The following is an 18,001-nucleotide window of genomic DNA, read 5'->3' as shown; positions in this document are numbered from 1 at the left end:
AAAGGGACAGGGGCACACCTGGATTCATAGAAACGTGGATTTATCGGCAGATAAGGCACATATACACTTCAATACCTTGTCAAACAAAACATCATGGCGCTATATTACCTCCAAGCTTTAGCGCATGTCACTGAAAACTACTGCACCGGCTTTCTAGTAAAGGGGGGGACTCTGATATTTATTTATTCAAGCTTTTCTTTTTATGTTCACATCGCGTTCTGCTTTTGCTACGAAACAGGATGTGAAGCAGCATAACTGGAAAGCCAGAAGAAACTTAATTTCAAACAACAGGTTCATGTGACCGGCAGGAGACAGGCATACATCCATAAATCAGACCACAAAGAAGAGGAGGGATCAGATCGTGAACAATCAGAAACATCCATGGAGAAGGAAAGAAAAAGAACAAGCATTTGCAATAAAATCGGTCTCGTATTAGTGAAAGTTAGAGCTATTGGCGTTCTAAATTATAATGTGTTTTACTAGAGGACTATGAATGAGGAATTACCATTGGGACTACATAATCAGCTGCAGCACTGTCCAGAGCACTTCGAATGAGGAGTTGCCGACTGGACCAGAGAAGCAGCTAGCAACACTGCCTAAAGGACTAAGAATGAGGAATTACCTCTGGGACCAGAGACACAGCTGCAGCACTGTCTAGAGGCCAAAGAATGAGGTATTACAACTGGGACCAGAGAAGCAGCTAGCAGCACTGCATAGAGGACTAATAATGGGTAATTACCACTTGGACCAGAAAACCAACTAACAGCACTGTATATAGGACTCAGAATGAGGAATTACCCCTGGGACCAGAGAAGCAGCTAGCAGCACTGCATAGACGACTTCGACTGAGGAATTACCACTGGAACCAAGGAAGCAGCTGTAGCAATGTCTAGAAAACTTAGAATGAGAAATTACCACTATGACCAGACACAGCTGCAACACTGCCTAGAGGACTTAGAATGAGGAATTACCGACGAAACCAGAGTAGCAGGTAGCAGAACTGTCTAGAGGACTAAGAATGAGGAATCGCCACTGGGTATAATAATACGAGAGATTTGTACAAAACGATCAGCGCTCTAAAACTCCCCCAGGCCTAGCAAGACAGTCTGCCCTCTGGCTGTGCTTGTTTTGTTAACGGCCCTGGTGGAAGTTCCCATTGCCCAGTTACAACTGCTGACCTCTGGATGCAGGCTTTGGCTGGATTCCAGAAGTGGATAACTTTAATAATGTTTTTTATTGGTTTCCGATGGAAGTTGTAAGTGTCGTTCTACGTGTTTCTTGCATTCCTTATAGGTACTTTACTGTCATAGAACCAACGGATACAACTGGATCAGACAGAAGCCATGTGCAACTTGACAACTGGAATTTCTACCAGGGCGATTCAACATGGCGGGTACCCTGATAAGAGGCCAGCTCTAGATTCAAAAATGTACCACAGGTTCAAACCGGACAGGGCCAGCTGGTCCGTTATTCCTACTAAATCGGTAAAATGGGCGCTACTGAGTTTTGCTTCAATGGCTCGTGCGGTCTAAAGATTCATGAGAGACAATTTGGTTTGTGGTGTAAACGCTGCACACCGTTATTTTTAATATAACAATAAGTACCTATATTTTGCGATCCTTTTTGTAATAAATAATTATTTTTACATCAAGCTTGTTGTTACAATAATTACCTAAACTGTTGAAGTCCTCTGTATGATAAATTATGTTTTTTGACACCATGCTGGTTGTCACAATTATTATCTATATTGTTGCGATCCCCTTTAAAACAAATTATGCTTATTGTCACAATGCTAACGCTCGAAAACTAGAAAGATAGTTCAGTGGAATAATGTGTCGCTGCATAGAGCAGCGTGCTGCCTGCAGCCACAAGTTTAAAGCCAGTTGACGCATACAGCAGATCAAAAATAACTAATAGACCGTCTGATTGTAGAGGCACTGACATATCAAATTAAACTCAAGTTTAGAAAAAGGGCGTCATGACGACATTGGTTAATATAGTCGCCCTTCCCAATCTCAATGTGCCTTAGATGGTGAAACACGGGCCGAATGACGTAACTCTGCTATACCAGAATTTTAAATGTACGATAAATATATATACATTGCAACTGTTCCACCAGAATACCTTCAACAAAATCTTCTTATTTATTATCATTTGTTTTTCATTTTATTTGATTTTTCTCCTGATGCTTGAAAGGCAAGGGGCAAGTAATGCATCTTTATCTTGAAACTCCAGCACTGTAACTATGTTGAACTGAATTTTGTGAAAGAAAAACAACTAATAAACTACTTTTAGTAAGAAGGGTTTGGAGTAGGATGGTGGTGATGGTAGTCAGTGAGAGGAGTAACGTATCCTAGACATACTGTATAAGAATACGAGTCATATGTCCATACATAATGTCTATTATTATCAATTGTCAAACATAAGATAGTTTACTAAAGTGATTCACATCTCTAATTCAAGTAATTCACTGATCCTGTTCACGGTATTACAACTTGGGTTCAGCTCCTAGCATTTTATAATAATTTTGGATGTTTTCTTCTGTGTATTTATTAGAGTCTATAAGGATGCCCATTTGTCATAATTATTCATGTCATTTATTCTGTGAGCAAGAAGGCTGACCACATACAGAGGAATTTTATATGATTTGCTCATATCAACCTGCTTTATACAGGTGAAATACTGACACAGCACGCATTGTCGCCCTCCTGAGGCGGAAGCCGGGAGGTCTCTTATCTTTCCTCTGATTTTAAAAGCCGATTTTACTTGTTTTGCACTTCGCTCACACCTGAGTTAAATAGGTGTGCTGAGACCCCCTGCGCTTAGCAGCGCCTTAGATTCCTTCTCACCCCCTCCCTGTAGCTCCGGACCTGCTCTCGGCTGAGTGTTGACGCTGAGGGCAGGGCGCCGGTTTTGGTGGCCATCTTGGGTCGGGTTGGGCTGGTGACGCGATTGACAGCGCTATAAAAAGGCGCCTGTGTTAGTGAGCAGGTAATACTGACACAGCACGCATTTTCGCCCTCCTGAGGCGGAAGCCGGGAGGTCTCTTATCTTTCCTCTGATTTTAAAAGCCGATTTTACTTGTTTTGCACTTCGCTCACACCTGAGTTAAATAGGTGTGCTGAGACCCCCTGCGCTTAGCAGCGCCTTAGATTCCTTCTCACCCCCTCCCTGTAGCTCCGGACCTGCTCTCGGCTGAGTGTTGACGCCATGGGCAGGGCGCCGGTTTTGGCAGCCATCTTGGGTCGGGTTGTGCTGGTGACGCGATTGACAGCGCTATAAAAACAGCCAGCGATGGCTCCGCGCAGCGGATGCGAACAGCGGACGCGCCGGACCTGCGCCGGAGTCGTGTCAGAGTCCTGCCCGTCTGCGCCCGTCCGCGCACGATCGGGCCCAGGGCTCAGGAACTCTGGCACTTGCATCTCCTATACTGCAAATGATCTCCTAGCACTGAACTCCGACAGGTTTAGTCTGACTCCCATCACATGCGCCGCTCTCAAGGAAAATAATATCCTTCGTCTCCCCAGCCTTAAGAATTCTAGCCTTTCACTCCCTCTAAAGATAGCCACCCTAAATACTAGGTCACTACAGAAACACCACCTGGAAATTTTCACTCTTTTACAGGACGAGACTATCGACATACTGACACTCACGAAACTTGGTTGAGTGATACCTCCTCCCCGGACATCATAGCCGCCCTCCCTAGCGGGTATGATATGATCTGGCATAACCGACCAGATGGGGCCCGAGGCAGGGGCGTAGCAACGATCTTTAAAAGACAGCTTACGGTGACCAAAATCCTAACTGAGACTATAAATGCCGTTGACCTATTGGGGATAAAAATAACCATGAACAATTCCTGTTTTATCATCTCAACAGTCTATTGCCCACCCCAAAGTACTTCAATGTTTAACGATCTCTTTTTCCCTATAATATCGGATCTATGCACACGCTACAAAAATATTTTGGTGACGGGTGATTTTAATGTTCACTGGGATAAAATGGATAAAGATTTACCAGCACAGAAACTGCAGATTTCCATGACCGCTCTTGGACTGGCACAATTAGTGGAAGCCCCAACCCACATAAAAGGTCAAATTCTCGACCTCATTTGGTCCTCTATGCCAAAGGTGGTTCTCACAAATATCACACCTTGCATCTGGTCGGACCACCACATAATTCTGTGTGATATACCACAAAACAATCCCCAGGCTAAACTTCCATTAAAAACTAAAAAAGTGCGCCAATGGAAAAAAGTCGACCCAGAAACCCTGACCAAAGTCCTGTCCAAATGTAAACAGAAATCCATAATTCCATCAGATGGCATAGACCTAGATCTAAACTATGACACTATAGTAACCACCCTCAGGCAATCAATTGACGAGATAGCCCCTGAAAAAACACAAAAAATAAAGGGTGCAGAAAAAGGAGCTCCCTGGTTCACCCAAAGCCTACGAGATCAAAAAAGAAAGCTCCGTCATCTTGAAAGATGCTGGAGGAAATCTAAAAAGGATACTGACAGGGAATTATACAGAACATCTTTTCAACTATATAAAAAGCTTATTGTATCAGCTAAGAAGGACTTTTATGAAACACGTATGAACAATGCCATAAACATCCAGAAAGAAACCTTCCAAATACTGAAAGAACTAAGCAAAAAGGAGGAAAAGGTAGATACATTGATTGATTGTGACACTTTTCAAGGATACTTTCTTGAAAAAGTAGCGACTATCCTGTCAGATATCAAGAAAAACAACTCAACTATACACACCATGCCATTGTCCCCTCAAAACCCCCCAACCCCTATCTTTACTAGATTCCCTGAAATTGACTCCACTACCCTTAGACAACTAGTAGCATCTACCAAGTCAGGTTCTCCCGCCGACCCCTGCCCTCCCGATATCTTTCGGTTAGCAATTCCGATTCTAGAGGACCAGGTCCTAGACCTCCTAAATGATTCATTAGCTACTGGATCATTACCAACCACTTTTAAAGAGGCACGCGTCAGACCCCTGATAAAAAAACCTGGGGCAGATCCAACTAGCCTGAAGAACTACAGGCCAATCTCCCAGTTGCCATTTCTATCAAAAGTTCTAGAACAGCATGTGTTAAAATCATTATCACCCCTTCTGGAATCTCACCATCTTCTCCAGGAGCGGCAAGCTGGTTTTCGTGCCCACCATAGCACGGAACTAGTAATGCTGTCAGTACTGGATGAGCTCAGATGCATCGCTGACAGTAAAAAGCCAAGCGCCCTGATATTATTAGACCTTTCAGCGGCGTTTGATACGGTCAGCCATGCACTGCTCCTGGACAGACTAGCCAGGTCCGGGATAAAAGAACAAGCTCTCCAATGGCTAACGGCTTTTTAAATAGGGAGGACGCAGAGGATCCAGTTAGCAGATCAGGTCTCCGACGTAGGCGCCTTGGTATGTGGAGTCCCGCAAGGGTCCGCACTCTCACCACTTTTATTTAATCTATACCTACAGCCACTGATAGATTCCTTGGCAAACATGGGCTGTAAAGTTTTTAACTACGCCGATGATACTCAGCTGCTGCTGAGTATCGACAACACAACATCGGCTCAGTCCATGGCCCAAAATATACTACGGTTCACAGTAAACTGGATGTCGTCTAACCTATTAAAATTCAATCCAGACAAAACGGAAGTCCTTGTAGTCTCAACCTCTACTTCCCCCTGGAATGATTTGTTCTGGCCACAAGAACTCGGACCTACCCCAAAACCGTGCCCTAGTGTAAAGAGCCTCGGTATGAAAATCGATCAGGAACTCTCAATGACCAACCAAGAGTCCGCCGTGGTTGGCTCCTGTACCAACCTGATCAGGCAGCTACGTAAACTTGTCCCTCTACTCTCAACGAACATGCTTCGAACCATTGTTTCAGCCACAATAGTGTCCAGAATCGACTACGGAAACGCGCTATACCTAGGTCTTCCAAAAAATTCCATCAATCGTCTTCAGGTCATCTTGAACGCGCAGCCCGTCTAATCTTCGGATTACCCAGGCGGACCCACGCCTCCCCCCTGCTTTATAGGCTACATTGGCTCCCTATGAAGCAGAGAGTCGAATTTAAGAGCATGTGCATCTGCCATAAAGCAATTCATGGACAGGCGCCAGCCTACATAAAAGATAGGCTTGAAGTGTATGAACCCAAGCGCGCCCTGCGATCCTCCGACGCCTTCCTGCTATCCTGCCCACGCTTTAAACCTCGCAACTAAAGGGGGCAGATCCTTTTCAGTCCAAGCTCCCACCATTTGGAACAAGCTGCCGGAGGTGCTTCGTAGAGAACCCAATCTTCTCCGCTTTAGGAAATCCCTGAAAACCTTACTTTTCAAGGACGCGTTTACATCCCCGTAAGATAGGTCGGTATTTCCACACTCTTCCACCTTGTTTCCTGTTGCTGTACTTGGTCAGAAGCGCTTTGAGACCTGTCGGTGAGTTGGCGCGATATAAAACCCAGATACAAATACAAATACAAATGGTAAAAGACATGCACCCCTGACCTGAGTGCCCAACTGGACTATTGTCTGGATCCCTAAAGCAGATTTTTGTTGCCATAAGCAAACACAGATCATGAGTGGGCGCCATGCCATAGGACTCTCATGGGCTACGGTCGTTTTGTACCAGGAGGGGCACACAGACCACTACCCTCCCAGTGGTCTGGTGGCTCAGTGGACTAATGCATCCATTGCAGGAGCTTGTGTTCGACCTCGTGTTCACAGGTTCAAATCCCGGCGGGTCCACTCAGCTTTCCAACCATCTGAGGTCCATAAAATGAGTACCATTGAGTTGGGTAACAATAAACATCTGTTATTCAGCGCCAAGATACCTCCGGGTGAACGTGTGCTTTACAAATACACGTTATGTTATGGTGGAAGGCTACTACCTTCACCAGGAGTTAAGTAATACAAGTGCAGTGGTAGCAGCATACCATGTAGTGGTCAGTAGAAGTGAACAGGTCCTTTTTAGGTCTCGCCTGTCAATGCGCATGCGCATTGAGCTTGCGAGACTATGGGGGCTTAAACAGACTTTAACCAACATGCAAGGAATCGATGGCGATTCCTTGCAGTGCCCGTGAAATTCAAGCTCAATGCGCATTGACATTAAAAGCGCGTGCACATGCCCCCAGCCGCCTGCCTTGCACGTCTTTTCCCTCAGCCGCACTCCTCCCACACCCCCGCTCCGCCCCCTCCCCTGCCTGCCGTGTCGCATTTCTTCAGGGCACCTCCCCTCATCACTTCCCCAGCAGCATCTGTTCCCCAGCCTGCCGAGAGCAGCTCTTCCTGCTCCGCCCTCTCCCCACTCTCTCTCCCCTCACGACGCTCCTCCCGCTCCGCCCCCTCCCCACTCTCTCTCCCAGCACACCTCCCCCTCCAGCATACAGCACGGAATTCAGGCTCCGCCAGCAGCTCTTCCCCTCCCCACTCTCTCTCCCAGCACACCTCCCCCTCGATCCGCCCCCATGTTTAAACCTTGAAAAGACATCCCGCCTCTCCTCCGCCTTCCTTCCCTCCCCCCGGCTTCTTCCCACCCTCCTCCCTTTGCCCGAGGACATCACGAGAGCAGCTAACCCTCCTCCAGGAGCCAGATGATGAGGGAGGAGACGCACAACTGCGGACCTCTCCTGCTGACACACGAACAGCAGCATCTGTTCCCCAGCCTGCCGAGAGCAGCTCTTCCTGCTCCGCCCTCTCCCCACCTCTCTCCCCTCACGACGCTACTCCCGCTCCGCCCCCTCCCCACTCTCTCTCCCAGCACACCTCCCCCTCCAGCATACAGCACGGAATTCAGCAGGAAGAATTGAGTCCAGGTTCCGTGGACTATTCTGCTCATTGCCTTTTTCAGGAAGATTTTATTATGACTGCTGTCAAGAGGTCCTTCACTATTAAAGCAGCTGGTTAATCCTCATCCCAAACTTTGATTCTTTCATTACGGCAACTAGCGTTCTTGTCTTCCCTCCCTCTGTCTAGGTCTATATACTGAATGTTCTGTTATTAGCGTATTTCCTCCACTGCAAATTAATTGCCCATCAAATTACTAACAATAATATTTTTGACATATAGCGCTTGGAACTCCACCAGCAGCTCTTCCCCTCCCCACTCTCTCTCCCAGCACACCTCCCCCTCGCTCCGCCCCTTGTTTAAAGCTTGTTATTCTGAATGTCTGTCTAATTTTACCCCGTGTACAGCTGTGTTTATTCTACGGGTAAGCAACCTTGGAGACAGCAGCCCATGTCTGCTTGCCTTCAACTGTGTTTTTACTGTAATATATGGACTTTGTGGGCTTTATTTGATTCGTGTTCGGCTCTGTCTAGTCTGTTGTTCAAATGGGGGTTGTTTACAGTTCCGCAGGTAGCTGAACCTTTTCCTCCTGCTTGCATCACCAAACACGCCCTCATTGCCCAGTTGGAGGTGGGGAGCGGCGGGTGTTGATGAAAATGATCTGATAGCTTCTGATGGGCTCGTCACAATTCGGCTTCGATAGTTTTCAGTGACACAGCCATGGCTTAGTCTTCAACTATAAACGTATCCATGCATCCATTCACCCACCCATTCACATTTGCATCCATCCATGTGTGCATCCATCCACCATCACCTCCAAATCCACATCCACCGCCACATCCACCGCCACATCCACCGCCACATCCACCGCCACATCCACCACACCCACCACCACCACATTCACCACACCCACCACCACTACATCCACCACCCCATCCACCACCACCACCACTGCATCCACCACCACCACTGCATCCACCACCACCACATCCACCGCATCCACCACCACATCCACCATCACCACCACATCCACCACCACATCCACCATCACATCCACCATCACATCCACCACCACATCCACCACACCCACCACCACTACATCCACCACCCCATCCACCACCCCCCCCATCCACCACCACCACCGCATCCACCATCACCACATCCACCACCACATCCACCACCACCACATCCACCATCAACTCCAAATCCACCTCCACATGCACCACCACATCCACCATCACATTCACTGCCACATCCACCGCCACATCCACAGCCACATCCACCGCCACATCCACCACACCCACCACCACCACATCCACCACCACCACATCCACCACACCCACCACCACCACTACATCCACCACCACTGCATCCACCACCAACACTGCATCCACAACCACCACTGCATCCACAACCACCACTGCATCCACAACCACCACTGCATCCACAACCACCACTGCATCCACAACCACCACTGCATCCACAACCACCACATCCACATCCACCACCACATCCACCACCACACCCACCACACCCACCACATCCACCACCACATCCACCACACCCACCACCACTACATCCACCACCCCATCCACCACCACCACCACCCCATCCACCACCACCACTGCATCCACCACCACCACTGCATCCACCACCACCACTGCATCCACCACCACCACTGCATCCACCACCACCACTGCATCCACCACCACCACTGCATCCACCACCACCACCGCATCCACCAACACCACTGCATCCACCACCACCACCGCATCCACCACCACCACATCCACATCCACCACCACATCCACCACCACATCCACCACCACACCCACCACCATCACCACATCCACCACCACATCCAACACATCCACCACCACATCCACCACACCCACCACCACTACATCCACCACCACTACATCCACCACCACCCCATCCACCACCACCCCATCCACCACCACCACCGCATCCACCATCACCACATCCACCACCACATCCACCACCACCACATCCACCATCAACTCCAAATCCACCTCCACATGCACCACCACATCCACTGCCACAGCCACATCCACCGCCACATCCATCGCCACCAGATCCACCACACCCACCACCACTACATCCACCACCCCATCCACCATCACCACCACATCCACCGCCACATCCACCGCCACATCCACCGCCACATCCACCGCCACATCCACCGCCACATCCACATCCACCGCATGCACCACCACCACATCCACCACATCCACATCCACCGCATCCACCACCACCACATCCACATCCACCACATCCACCACCACCACCACATCCACCATCGCATCCACCACCCCATTCACCACCACCACCGCATCCACCAACACCACATCCACCACCACCAACACCACATCCACCACCACCAACACCACATCCAACACCACCACATACACCACCACATCCACCACCACACCCACCACATCCACCACACCCACCACCACCACATCCACCACACATCCACCAACACTTCACCACCACCGCATCCACCACCACCACATCCATCACCACTGCATCCACCAACACCACATCCATGACCACCACCACATCCACCACCGCATCCACCACCACATCCACCAACACATCCACCACCACCATATCCCCCAGATCCACCACCACCACATCTATATGTGTGTGTGTGTGTGTGGCTCTGTGTGTGTGTAGGTGCAAATGCAATGTTCTTGGATTTTCGTCACAATAAAATACACTGAACATAATCTTCACAAAAGTTATTTACAAAACGTATAAGGTATTGCCATTATAAATTACAATAACTTTTATTTAAGTATTAATTAGTTACAAAAATAAAAGACATTGTTATTTGTAATATCAATACATCTAAGTCACGTAAATACAACACACATTGCATTACAAATGCTATAGGTGTCACATTTGCGAAAGTTAAAACTATTGACATTGTAACTGACAAAGCTATTAATTTTGCTATTTTCAAAACCAACACATAAATAAAAAAAGTGTCATTTACAATAACAATCGCTCAAACTTTCCTAATGCGAGACCTATTGCATTTCCAATGCTTGTTATCTCGTGTCACTGGGGTGAGGCCTACAGGCTCTCTCGCTTTTTAAAAGTTCGGCTGCTGTCTGCTTAAATCACATTTGGCCTACATTAGTAAGACGTAGAGTGCTGCGCAGTGCAGTGCACGAGTAGTGACTGCGCTGGATGTATGTGCACCTGGAAAGGATGCAGTACAGGGATATAGCAGTACTGTGTAATACATGTATGGGTAGTACATGTACTAATGGTATGTATGCCTATGAGGAATACATTAAGATTCAGTGTTGTGCAATACATGCGCAAGGAAAAGTATGTGCTAAGTGTATGTGTACGTGCAGGAAGTACAATAGATGATGGGTGTAGTGTTGTGCAGCATGCACAAGGAGTGTGTGTGTGCTTGCAGTGTTTGTGTTTGCAAATAACACAACCTACTACAATACAGAAAAGCCACAATACTGTACACAGCGCACAGACTGAATGTGTATTTATGGTGGCACAATACAAGAACGTGACAGTATTAGACAGTATGTGTGCTGTGTAATTACACTGACATCAAGTATGCCTGTACGGGTACATTAGGATGCTGGGTTCCATTTTGGGAAGCCCAAGCCTGCATGGTGAAGACATGAGGAGTAGAAGAATCCCCCAGACAGATGTGTACTGCTGCATTCATGTGAGCTGGGTGGGACAAAGTGGAGAAAAAGGAGCAAGAGAGACTCCTAGTTTACACTTCAAAAGGGTGCTCTTTGATTCATTGATAGGTCACAAAGAAGGGAACTGGATACATCTCAGTAAGGAAGATGAAGCTGATAAGGGAATCATGAAGAGTGGTATAGGAGCCCAGGATTAACCATTTGATGCACATATTACTGTGACGGACATCCATGTTTGACTCTAGTCACTCCCTTGGTATGTGTTGTGGGACTCTGAGCTTCGGAGTCTCTCCTGCTGTGACAGACAGCCTTTCAGGAGGAAAGGAGAGAAAGAAAAGTGTAGACTTCCAACGAAGCAGAACCTCAACATAAAACATCAACAATTCAGACCCTAAATCACATTTGGTGTCTGTAAATGGACTATAAAGGGAGGTTGAAACTTGAAAATTTGTCATCTGCCAAACAGGCAGAGGGGCTGGGTGAGAAGGGGAATCTCTGCAGACTTCTGATTATATGTTATATGACCAGGACTGGGGTCCAAGGCCTGCTAGTCTCCCTACAGGGTGAAGGGACATCACCCTGGGAAACCAAGACCACCTGCCCTGGAGCACCAGCTCCTGCCAGCTTGCCTAGACCAGTGTTCCCTGTGATGAAGAGGACAGCCTTGAGGGAGCGAGGTCCAGTTGTGCGAGGTGTGAGGATACGGCTGTGCACCGATCAGGCCGCTGCCAGTGTGCAGCATTGTTTCAGCAACCCCTGAATGCCAAGAGAGTACTGCTGTGGACAGAGTCTGCACTGAGCACAGTGTGGTGTTTGACAAGAAGGTACTACCTAATTTCAGTGACTCTGTATGCAAGAGGAGTTCCCCGTTGAAGTGATAGTGTGACAAGCACAACAATCTTGTGATCGTCTTAGCCATGACCCTGCTTGCCAGAAGAGGCCGCCATGGTGTAGGCGACTACACAGATGAGTGTGTGCTGTGTCCTTAAGTCCTGCTGCAACTCTTTATGCCAGCAGAGGCAGCTGGTACTAACTTTGTCACAAGTTCGGGCCATTGCTCGGAAAAAAACAGAGGCTGTGACCAGCGGGTCAAGCCCATGCATCGTGATTTGCCCGACTGACCACAGAGAACTGTGGAGAATACGGAGTAAGATGTTGCACTATCGCTATGTTTTGGTCAAGAGCTGGAAGATCAAATCCCAACACCTCCCACACCCTCATATGGGAACAGTGACTTACTGCCACTTTGCCTGCTGGAAGCATATCCGATCACAGGGGAAAGTTGCCAGCGCTACTTGGGAGACAGCCTGCTTCTTCCAAGTACTGCCTCCATGTATCACGAGAAGTCTCATTTTTCCAAACAGGAACAGAGCTTGTGAGTGCCTGTGGTCCAGGCACCCGCTAAACACTTCCATCCTGAAGTATTCTTCAGATTTGAATCGGGCCGGTTGGGCCATGGGGTACTCTCTGCGGAAGGTGCTGCGGCACCAGGCCACTTAAAGACGAACTCCTAAAGAGTAAAAAGGGAACTACCAAGTACAGCCTACTAGTAAGCATTCCCCGGATGCAGCCACCCGTGAATGGGGAATAACCCCAATCACTTTGCAATGAAGAGGGTGGGACAGGGAATTGCCAGATAAACACTAAAGCCCTGACGTTAAGGAGAATGTGTTGTTGCTTATGAATGTCATTTCTTTCAATGCAGAGAGTTAAAAAAAAACTTCTTGTTCATATAAAAACGTGTTTGACTGGACATTGATTTATTGTGAAGAGATTGGCCACCTGGATCTCTTTATCAAACCTGATTCCTGTAGAATGCCTACGAAGGACAAGTTGAAATATCTGGTCCATGTAAAGGGACAGAGGAAAAGATGGAACATTGAAAGTATAAAGACACCTGTTGCTGCTTATTCTGCGACGTTTTTCCAGGAGGGTTTGCATTTTTACCAGACACTTGTTCAAAACGTCCAGCAAAGTTTTGTTTTGATCAGATTCAGGGTTAATCTTTTGCCTTTGATGGTGGGTAATATCACATAATTGACATGTTTTCTCATGTCTCTCCATGTGCCCCTGTAATGGTGTTTCTGCCCAAACAAACTTGCATATTGTATTTTTCTGTCCTTTTTATGATTTGCCAAGAAGAAAATGAGTCCTCCCCCTTTTTAAAATGTTTAATGCAAGCCAGTGTTGACCAGCTCTATTAATTCTGCAATAACTGAATAATCCGTTGGTCTACTGTGCTATGGCCTCCTATATATGGCAGATTTAAAAAATTCAGAAAAGATGACACTGGATCCCGTCTAAATAAGATGCATTTGTGAATGTTTTAAGGTTTTTATTTTGCACATTTCTTTACTGTGATGGTTTATTCTTTTATGTGATTTTATGTACTGAAGTACTTTTATGTTACTGAAGAGTAAAGAATAACGTTTTTTACTCTCGGACTGATTTATTGACATTGCTGAGTGTACTTTGAGTTATGAGTCATGTTCACCAATCTGTACCTACCTATCCCTCCCTAGGGAGCCTATGACTGCTCATTCACTGATACCAATGAGAGTCAAGTGCAGAAAGGGTATTTGGCCCAGTTGCTCAGGATCCATAGTAGGTCTGGCCCCGGGAAATTAAGCGTGAAAGCCCGCGAACCACCACGGTTGGGTCCAGTAGCCCATGCATGCCCCATTGGCTTTTAATATGCATATTTTTCCTGAAGCCAAAAGGTATGGTAATCATCTCTCATGATGTGTGTTAATAGCAGGTATGTCACTGGTTTCATGAAATAGTGCAAGTCTAATAGACGCCACTCTGAGATTGTCTGTTATGTTGTTTAAAGTTTTTCATAATAACTACCAGTATCGAGTCAGTGCTGGACACTTCCAGAATATTAAGCCATGTTTAGGACGTCGGCATCATCAGCATTTTAGGTCTCTCGTCAGCCGTGCTTTATTTAGTTTATAAGGCGTCCAATATCAGTTGTGTTTTAGCTTAAAAAGATTTTTATTCTGGCCTCTAGGATCTCTGTCACATGGGGTTCCAGTACTTGGGCCCAGTCTTATTCATAGTCTAGGTACACCTGTCATTTGTTTCTCAATTGGTTGCTCAAGAGTACTCAATATAGAGGATTCACTAAGGAACGGTATAGCTTTTAAGTTTTGTATCTTCATTTTTTGCCTTAAACTGATCTGAGACAACTTTTTATCCTTCTTCAGTTATGGTGACCATGTTTCCAATGTTTTAGTATTACATCATAATATCCAACATTCAAGCCCTCTGCCATTTTTTTTAGTAACTTGCGAGCAACCCATAGAATGGAAGAGGTGCCTCGACATGTTTGAGGCCCTTGCAGAAGTATTGGAGGATGATGGGATTACTTCTCAAATGAAGATATGTCTGTTAAAACACTATTATGAAACACTTGGACTTGCTAACATATGCCACAGTGTGATTATCTAGGGAATTTAAATAGTGTCCAAGTAACTATTAACTGTGTTAAACGTTTTACTCCTCGCAATAAAAAGAAGACGTTTCAAAACTTACGATATGGGGATTTTGAGAACCATGGCTGAAACGTGTTTTTGAACACATAACGTATGACCAAGTCTACTGGGAAAAGATATTGAGGTACACCAAATCTAAAAGTATTCAAGAATGACTGTGGGCAGAAACATAGATAACATTTCAGGTCAAATCGGCATAGTTAGATACATAAAGCAGTTGGAAAACCGTTTGCAAAAATTACTTAGGTAGCCACGTAATGAAGGGAACATAACGTCCAACAGCTGCATGTAGTACTAATTTTGTTTTAACCCAGATGCAATGTTAGCAGTAATAGTGGAGATATCTCTTACAACTATAGCAGTTTCAATAACCTTGCAAATGCAAAAAAGTGTCCTGCTTTGCAAATAATATTTAAAGAAGCAAACAAAAAGGGCATTTTGATAGTATGTGGCCTTCAGCAAACATAGTTAATTACATGACTGAATTAGATGAAAAGCTAACAACTGAATGGGACACTGAATTGTGTTTGAATGATGGCAAATGGTTGGTGGCTGGGAATGGATGCCAGGATAAATAGATGGGTGAAAAGTGGTTACATTTTCAATAAAAGTGATTAACCAGCAAAATCATTTTTTGTTCTTACAAATGCTATGGAGTTACCAGTGGGTTCAAAGAGAAAAGAGGATTTCTATTTGATCGGTCATTCTAAGTGGTGATCTAGAAGGAGTTGCATGATATTATATTAATTGACTATTACTCGAAATGGCCTGAGATTTGTATGATAGGATGTGCAACCTCAGAGGTGGAACAGAAGTTTAGAAACGTGTTTTGTAGTGAGCGGTTGCCAGAAGAAATTGCTTCGGACAATGGACTTCCATTTCCATCTCAAAACATGCAGAATTGTTTTAAGGAAAATTAGAATTAAGCTTAAACTTGTTTTACATTACCATCCCAAAGTGATTGGGAAAGCACAGCTATTTAATAGAGTTGCAAAGAGGTCTATATAGCAGGCTATTGCACCAGAAATTGATTGTAGGAAGTCTTTGAAAAGCCATGTTATTGGTGTATAGAATCATTCCCAATACTGTTATGGAAAAGTTTAATTTCAATATTTTGAGGATCGAAATTAGCAACCAAATTAGGATCTTGATGTCGGATTAAAACACAGAAAGAATGGAGGGAGCTGGAGGAAGATAAAGACATGAGGCAAAGAGTAAAAAAGGTTATCCAGAAATACAAATAGGTGGCACGATAATGGCAGGAAGGTAATAAGTCATTTAATGTGACTGAGGAGGATAAAATTGCTCAGAAGGTCAGGTTCAGGAAGCCTTCTGATTTGATAAAAGAAACTGCAAGTTGGTCCGATTCCCCCAAAACATGAACAACCAAAGATGTGCTATGATGCGGGCATAGCTGGCCGAGTCATAGGGCTTGTTTTGGTTTATAGCAGGGTAGGAGGAAACACGAAGGGAGAGGAGGGGGGGGGGGGCAACACTGAGGGTGGGGAGGCAAGTAGGAGGCAAAACGGAAAACACAGGATGGGATGAAGGGGCTGGGAACAAGGATGAGGCAGGTACATAAAGGGAGATAGCTGAAAAAGACGTACTCTGATAGAGTGATTAAACACACAGAAAAAAAGTGCCTACAAAATGATCGGAGGAAGGGCACAAGTAAAACGCCCATACTCCAGGGGAGTACGGACAAACAAAGAAGAAGGAAGCCCAAGGCAGCTGACAAATAAGAAGCAAGCAAATTAGAGTGACAATTATGCCAACCAATTGTAAGCAATGAGCGGTCTCTAAGCGCGCAAACTAGCAGGTCTTGACGAGACCTAAAAACTGCCACTGCTTCATCAAAGCCTAACAGCAGGTGGTCACTCAAGATGAGCGAAACAACAGCATCTTGAAAACCATACATAAAACTAGTTCCCTGCCATGAAAGACAGAATCACACTTCAGCACTCTGCCAGCCAACATCATCAAGAAAAGTCAAATCACTGGTGATTGCTTATTACAATCAATTTACATCAATACAATAAATAAAAAGATACTTTAAAAAAAAGAAAAGTCAAACCGACTGCTAACACATATCCCTCCCATGAAACAAAAATCTTTTCGAATCGCAATTCAAAACTACTGTTCAAACCGTTATCCACCAATACCACATCAGCACCACCCTATCTGACAGAAAGAAACTCGCCATCTCACAAAGCCAACACAAAATGAAGTCATTACCAAATTTTAAATTAATAACATGCATACATCTCTTCAAAATATGTGACCAAGAAATATTGAACTCTTTCGGCACTGAGGACTGAACTGTGAAAAGACCTTACGTTCTCCTGCCCTTTAATTGCTCCTCCGTTTACCTACATAATTTCCATTAATTGCCTACGACTATATACACATATGGTGTCCAGTACTTACAAAGACTATCCGAATATTCAGCCCAACGTCAGCTGCCACTTATTGATCTTTTTTACGGACGCGTTTTGTCCGTAAATAATATCAGTACTTCCGGGTCGGATGACAACCAATTCTATGTCTTGTAAAGTGTAAGGAGACACAGGATTGGAGCGTTGTCGGCACACTAGCCAATCTAGCGCGCTGTATAGACTTCCGAATAGATAATTGGCTGTGGCGTCCGCACGTGCCTCAATGGTGTGTAAACACTGTCCTAACAATGCACCTGTTGGCGGGTGCCAGAGAGTGTTGGACTTCACTGGCACGAAACGTAGCGTTTATATTAGTCATAGACTTGGTAGAACATTTTGTGAGGTTTGTGTCAGCTGGTCGTGGCTCTTGCAAACCCTGCTTCTGCCACACATGATTCTGGCAGGAATGGGGTGAGAGGCGGTGCTGAGCGGTGACAGGTTGACATTTAGAAGCCGGGTTGGCACGGAATTAGAGGTGGGCGCGCCAACAAATGAACAGCAAGAGCTTGCTCGGATCTTAGAGCCCGTACTGGAGACGAGCCCTGAAAATATTTGCTTTGT

General features: G+C 45.8%; 1 protein-coding gene across 2 annotated transcripts in view; it reads right to left on the bottom strand.

Annotated features, from left to right (window-relative positions):
* Window positions 1-17,548, bottom strand: part of BCAS3 (BCAS3 microtubule associated cell migration factor) — a 3,998,327-nt gene extending 3,980,779 nt beyond the window's left edge. For both annotated transcript variants that reach the window (XM_086954924.1, XM_086954923.1), the window contains exon 1: window positions 17,433-17,548. The gene's annotated coding sequence lies outside the window, so the exon portion shown is untranslated. The remainder of the gene's footprint in view (window positions 1-17,432) is intronic.
* Between the last annotated feature and the right edge of the window lie 453 nt (window positions 17,549-18,001).

The sequence above is a fragment of the Lissotriton vulgaris genome, chromosome 2_1 (genome assembly GCF_964263255.1).
Source record: "Lissotriton vulgaris chromosome 2_1, aLisVul1.2, whole genome shotgun sequence".
Lineage (NCBI taxonomy): Eukaryota > Metazoa > Chordata > Amphibia > Caudata > Salamandridae > Lissotriton > Lissotriton vulgaris.
This window is presented reverse-complemented; position numbering and strand designations above follow the sequence as displayed.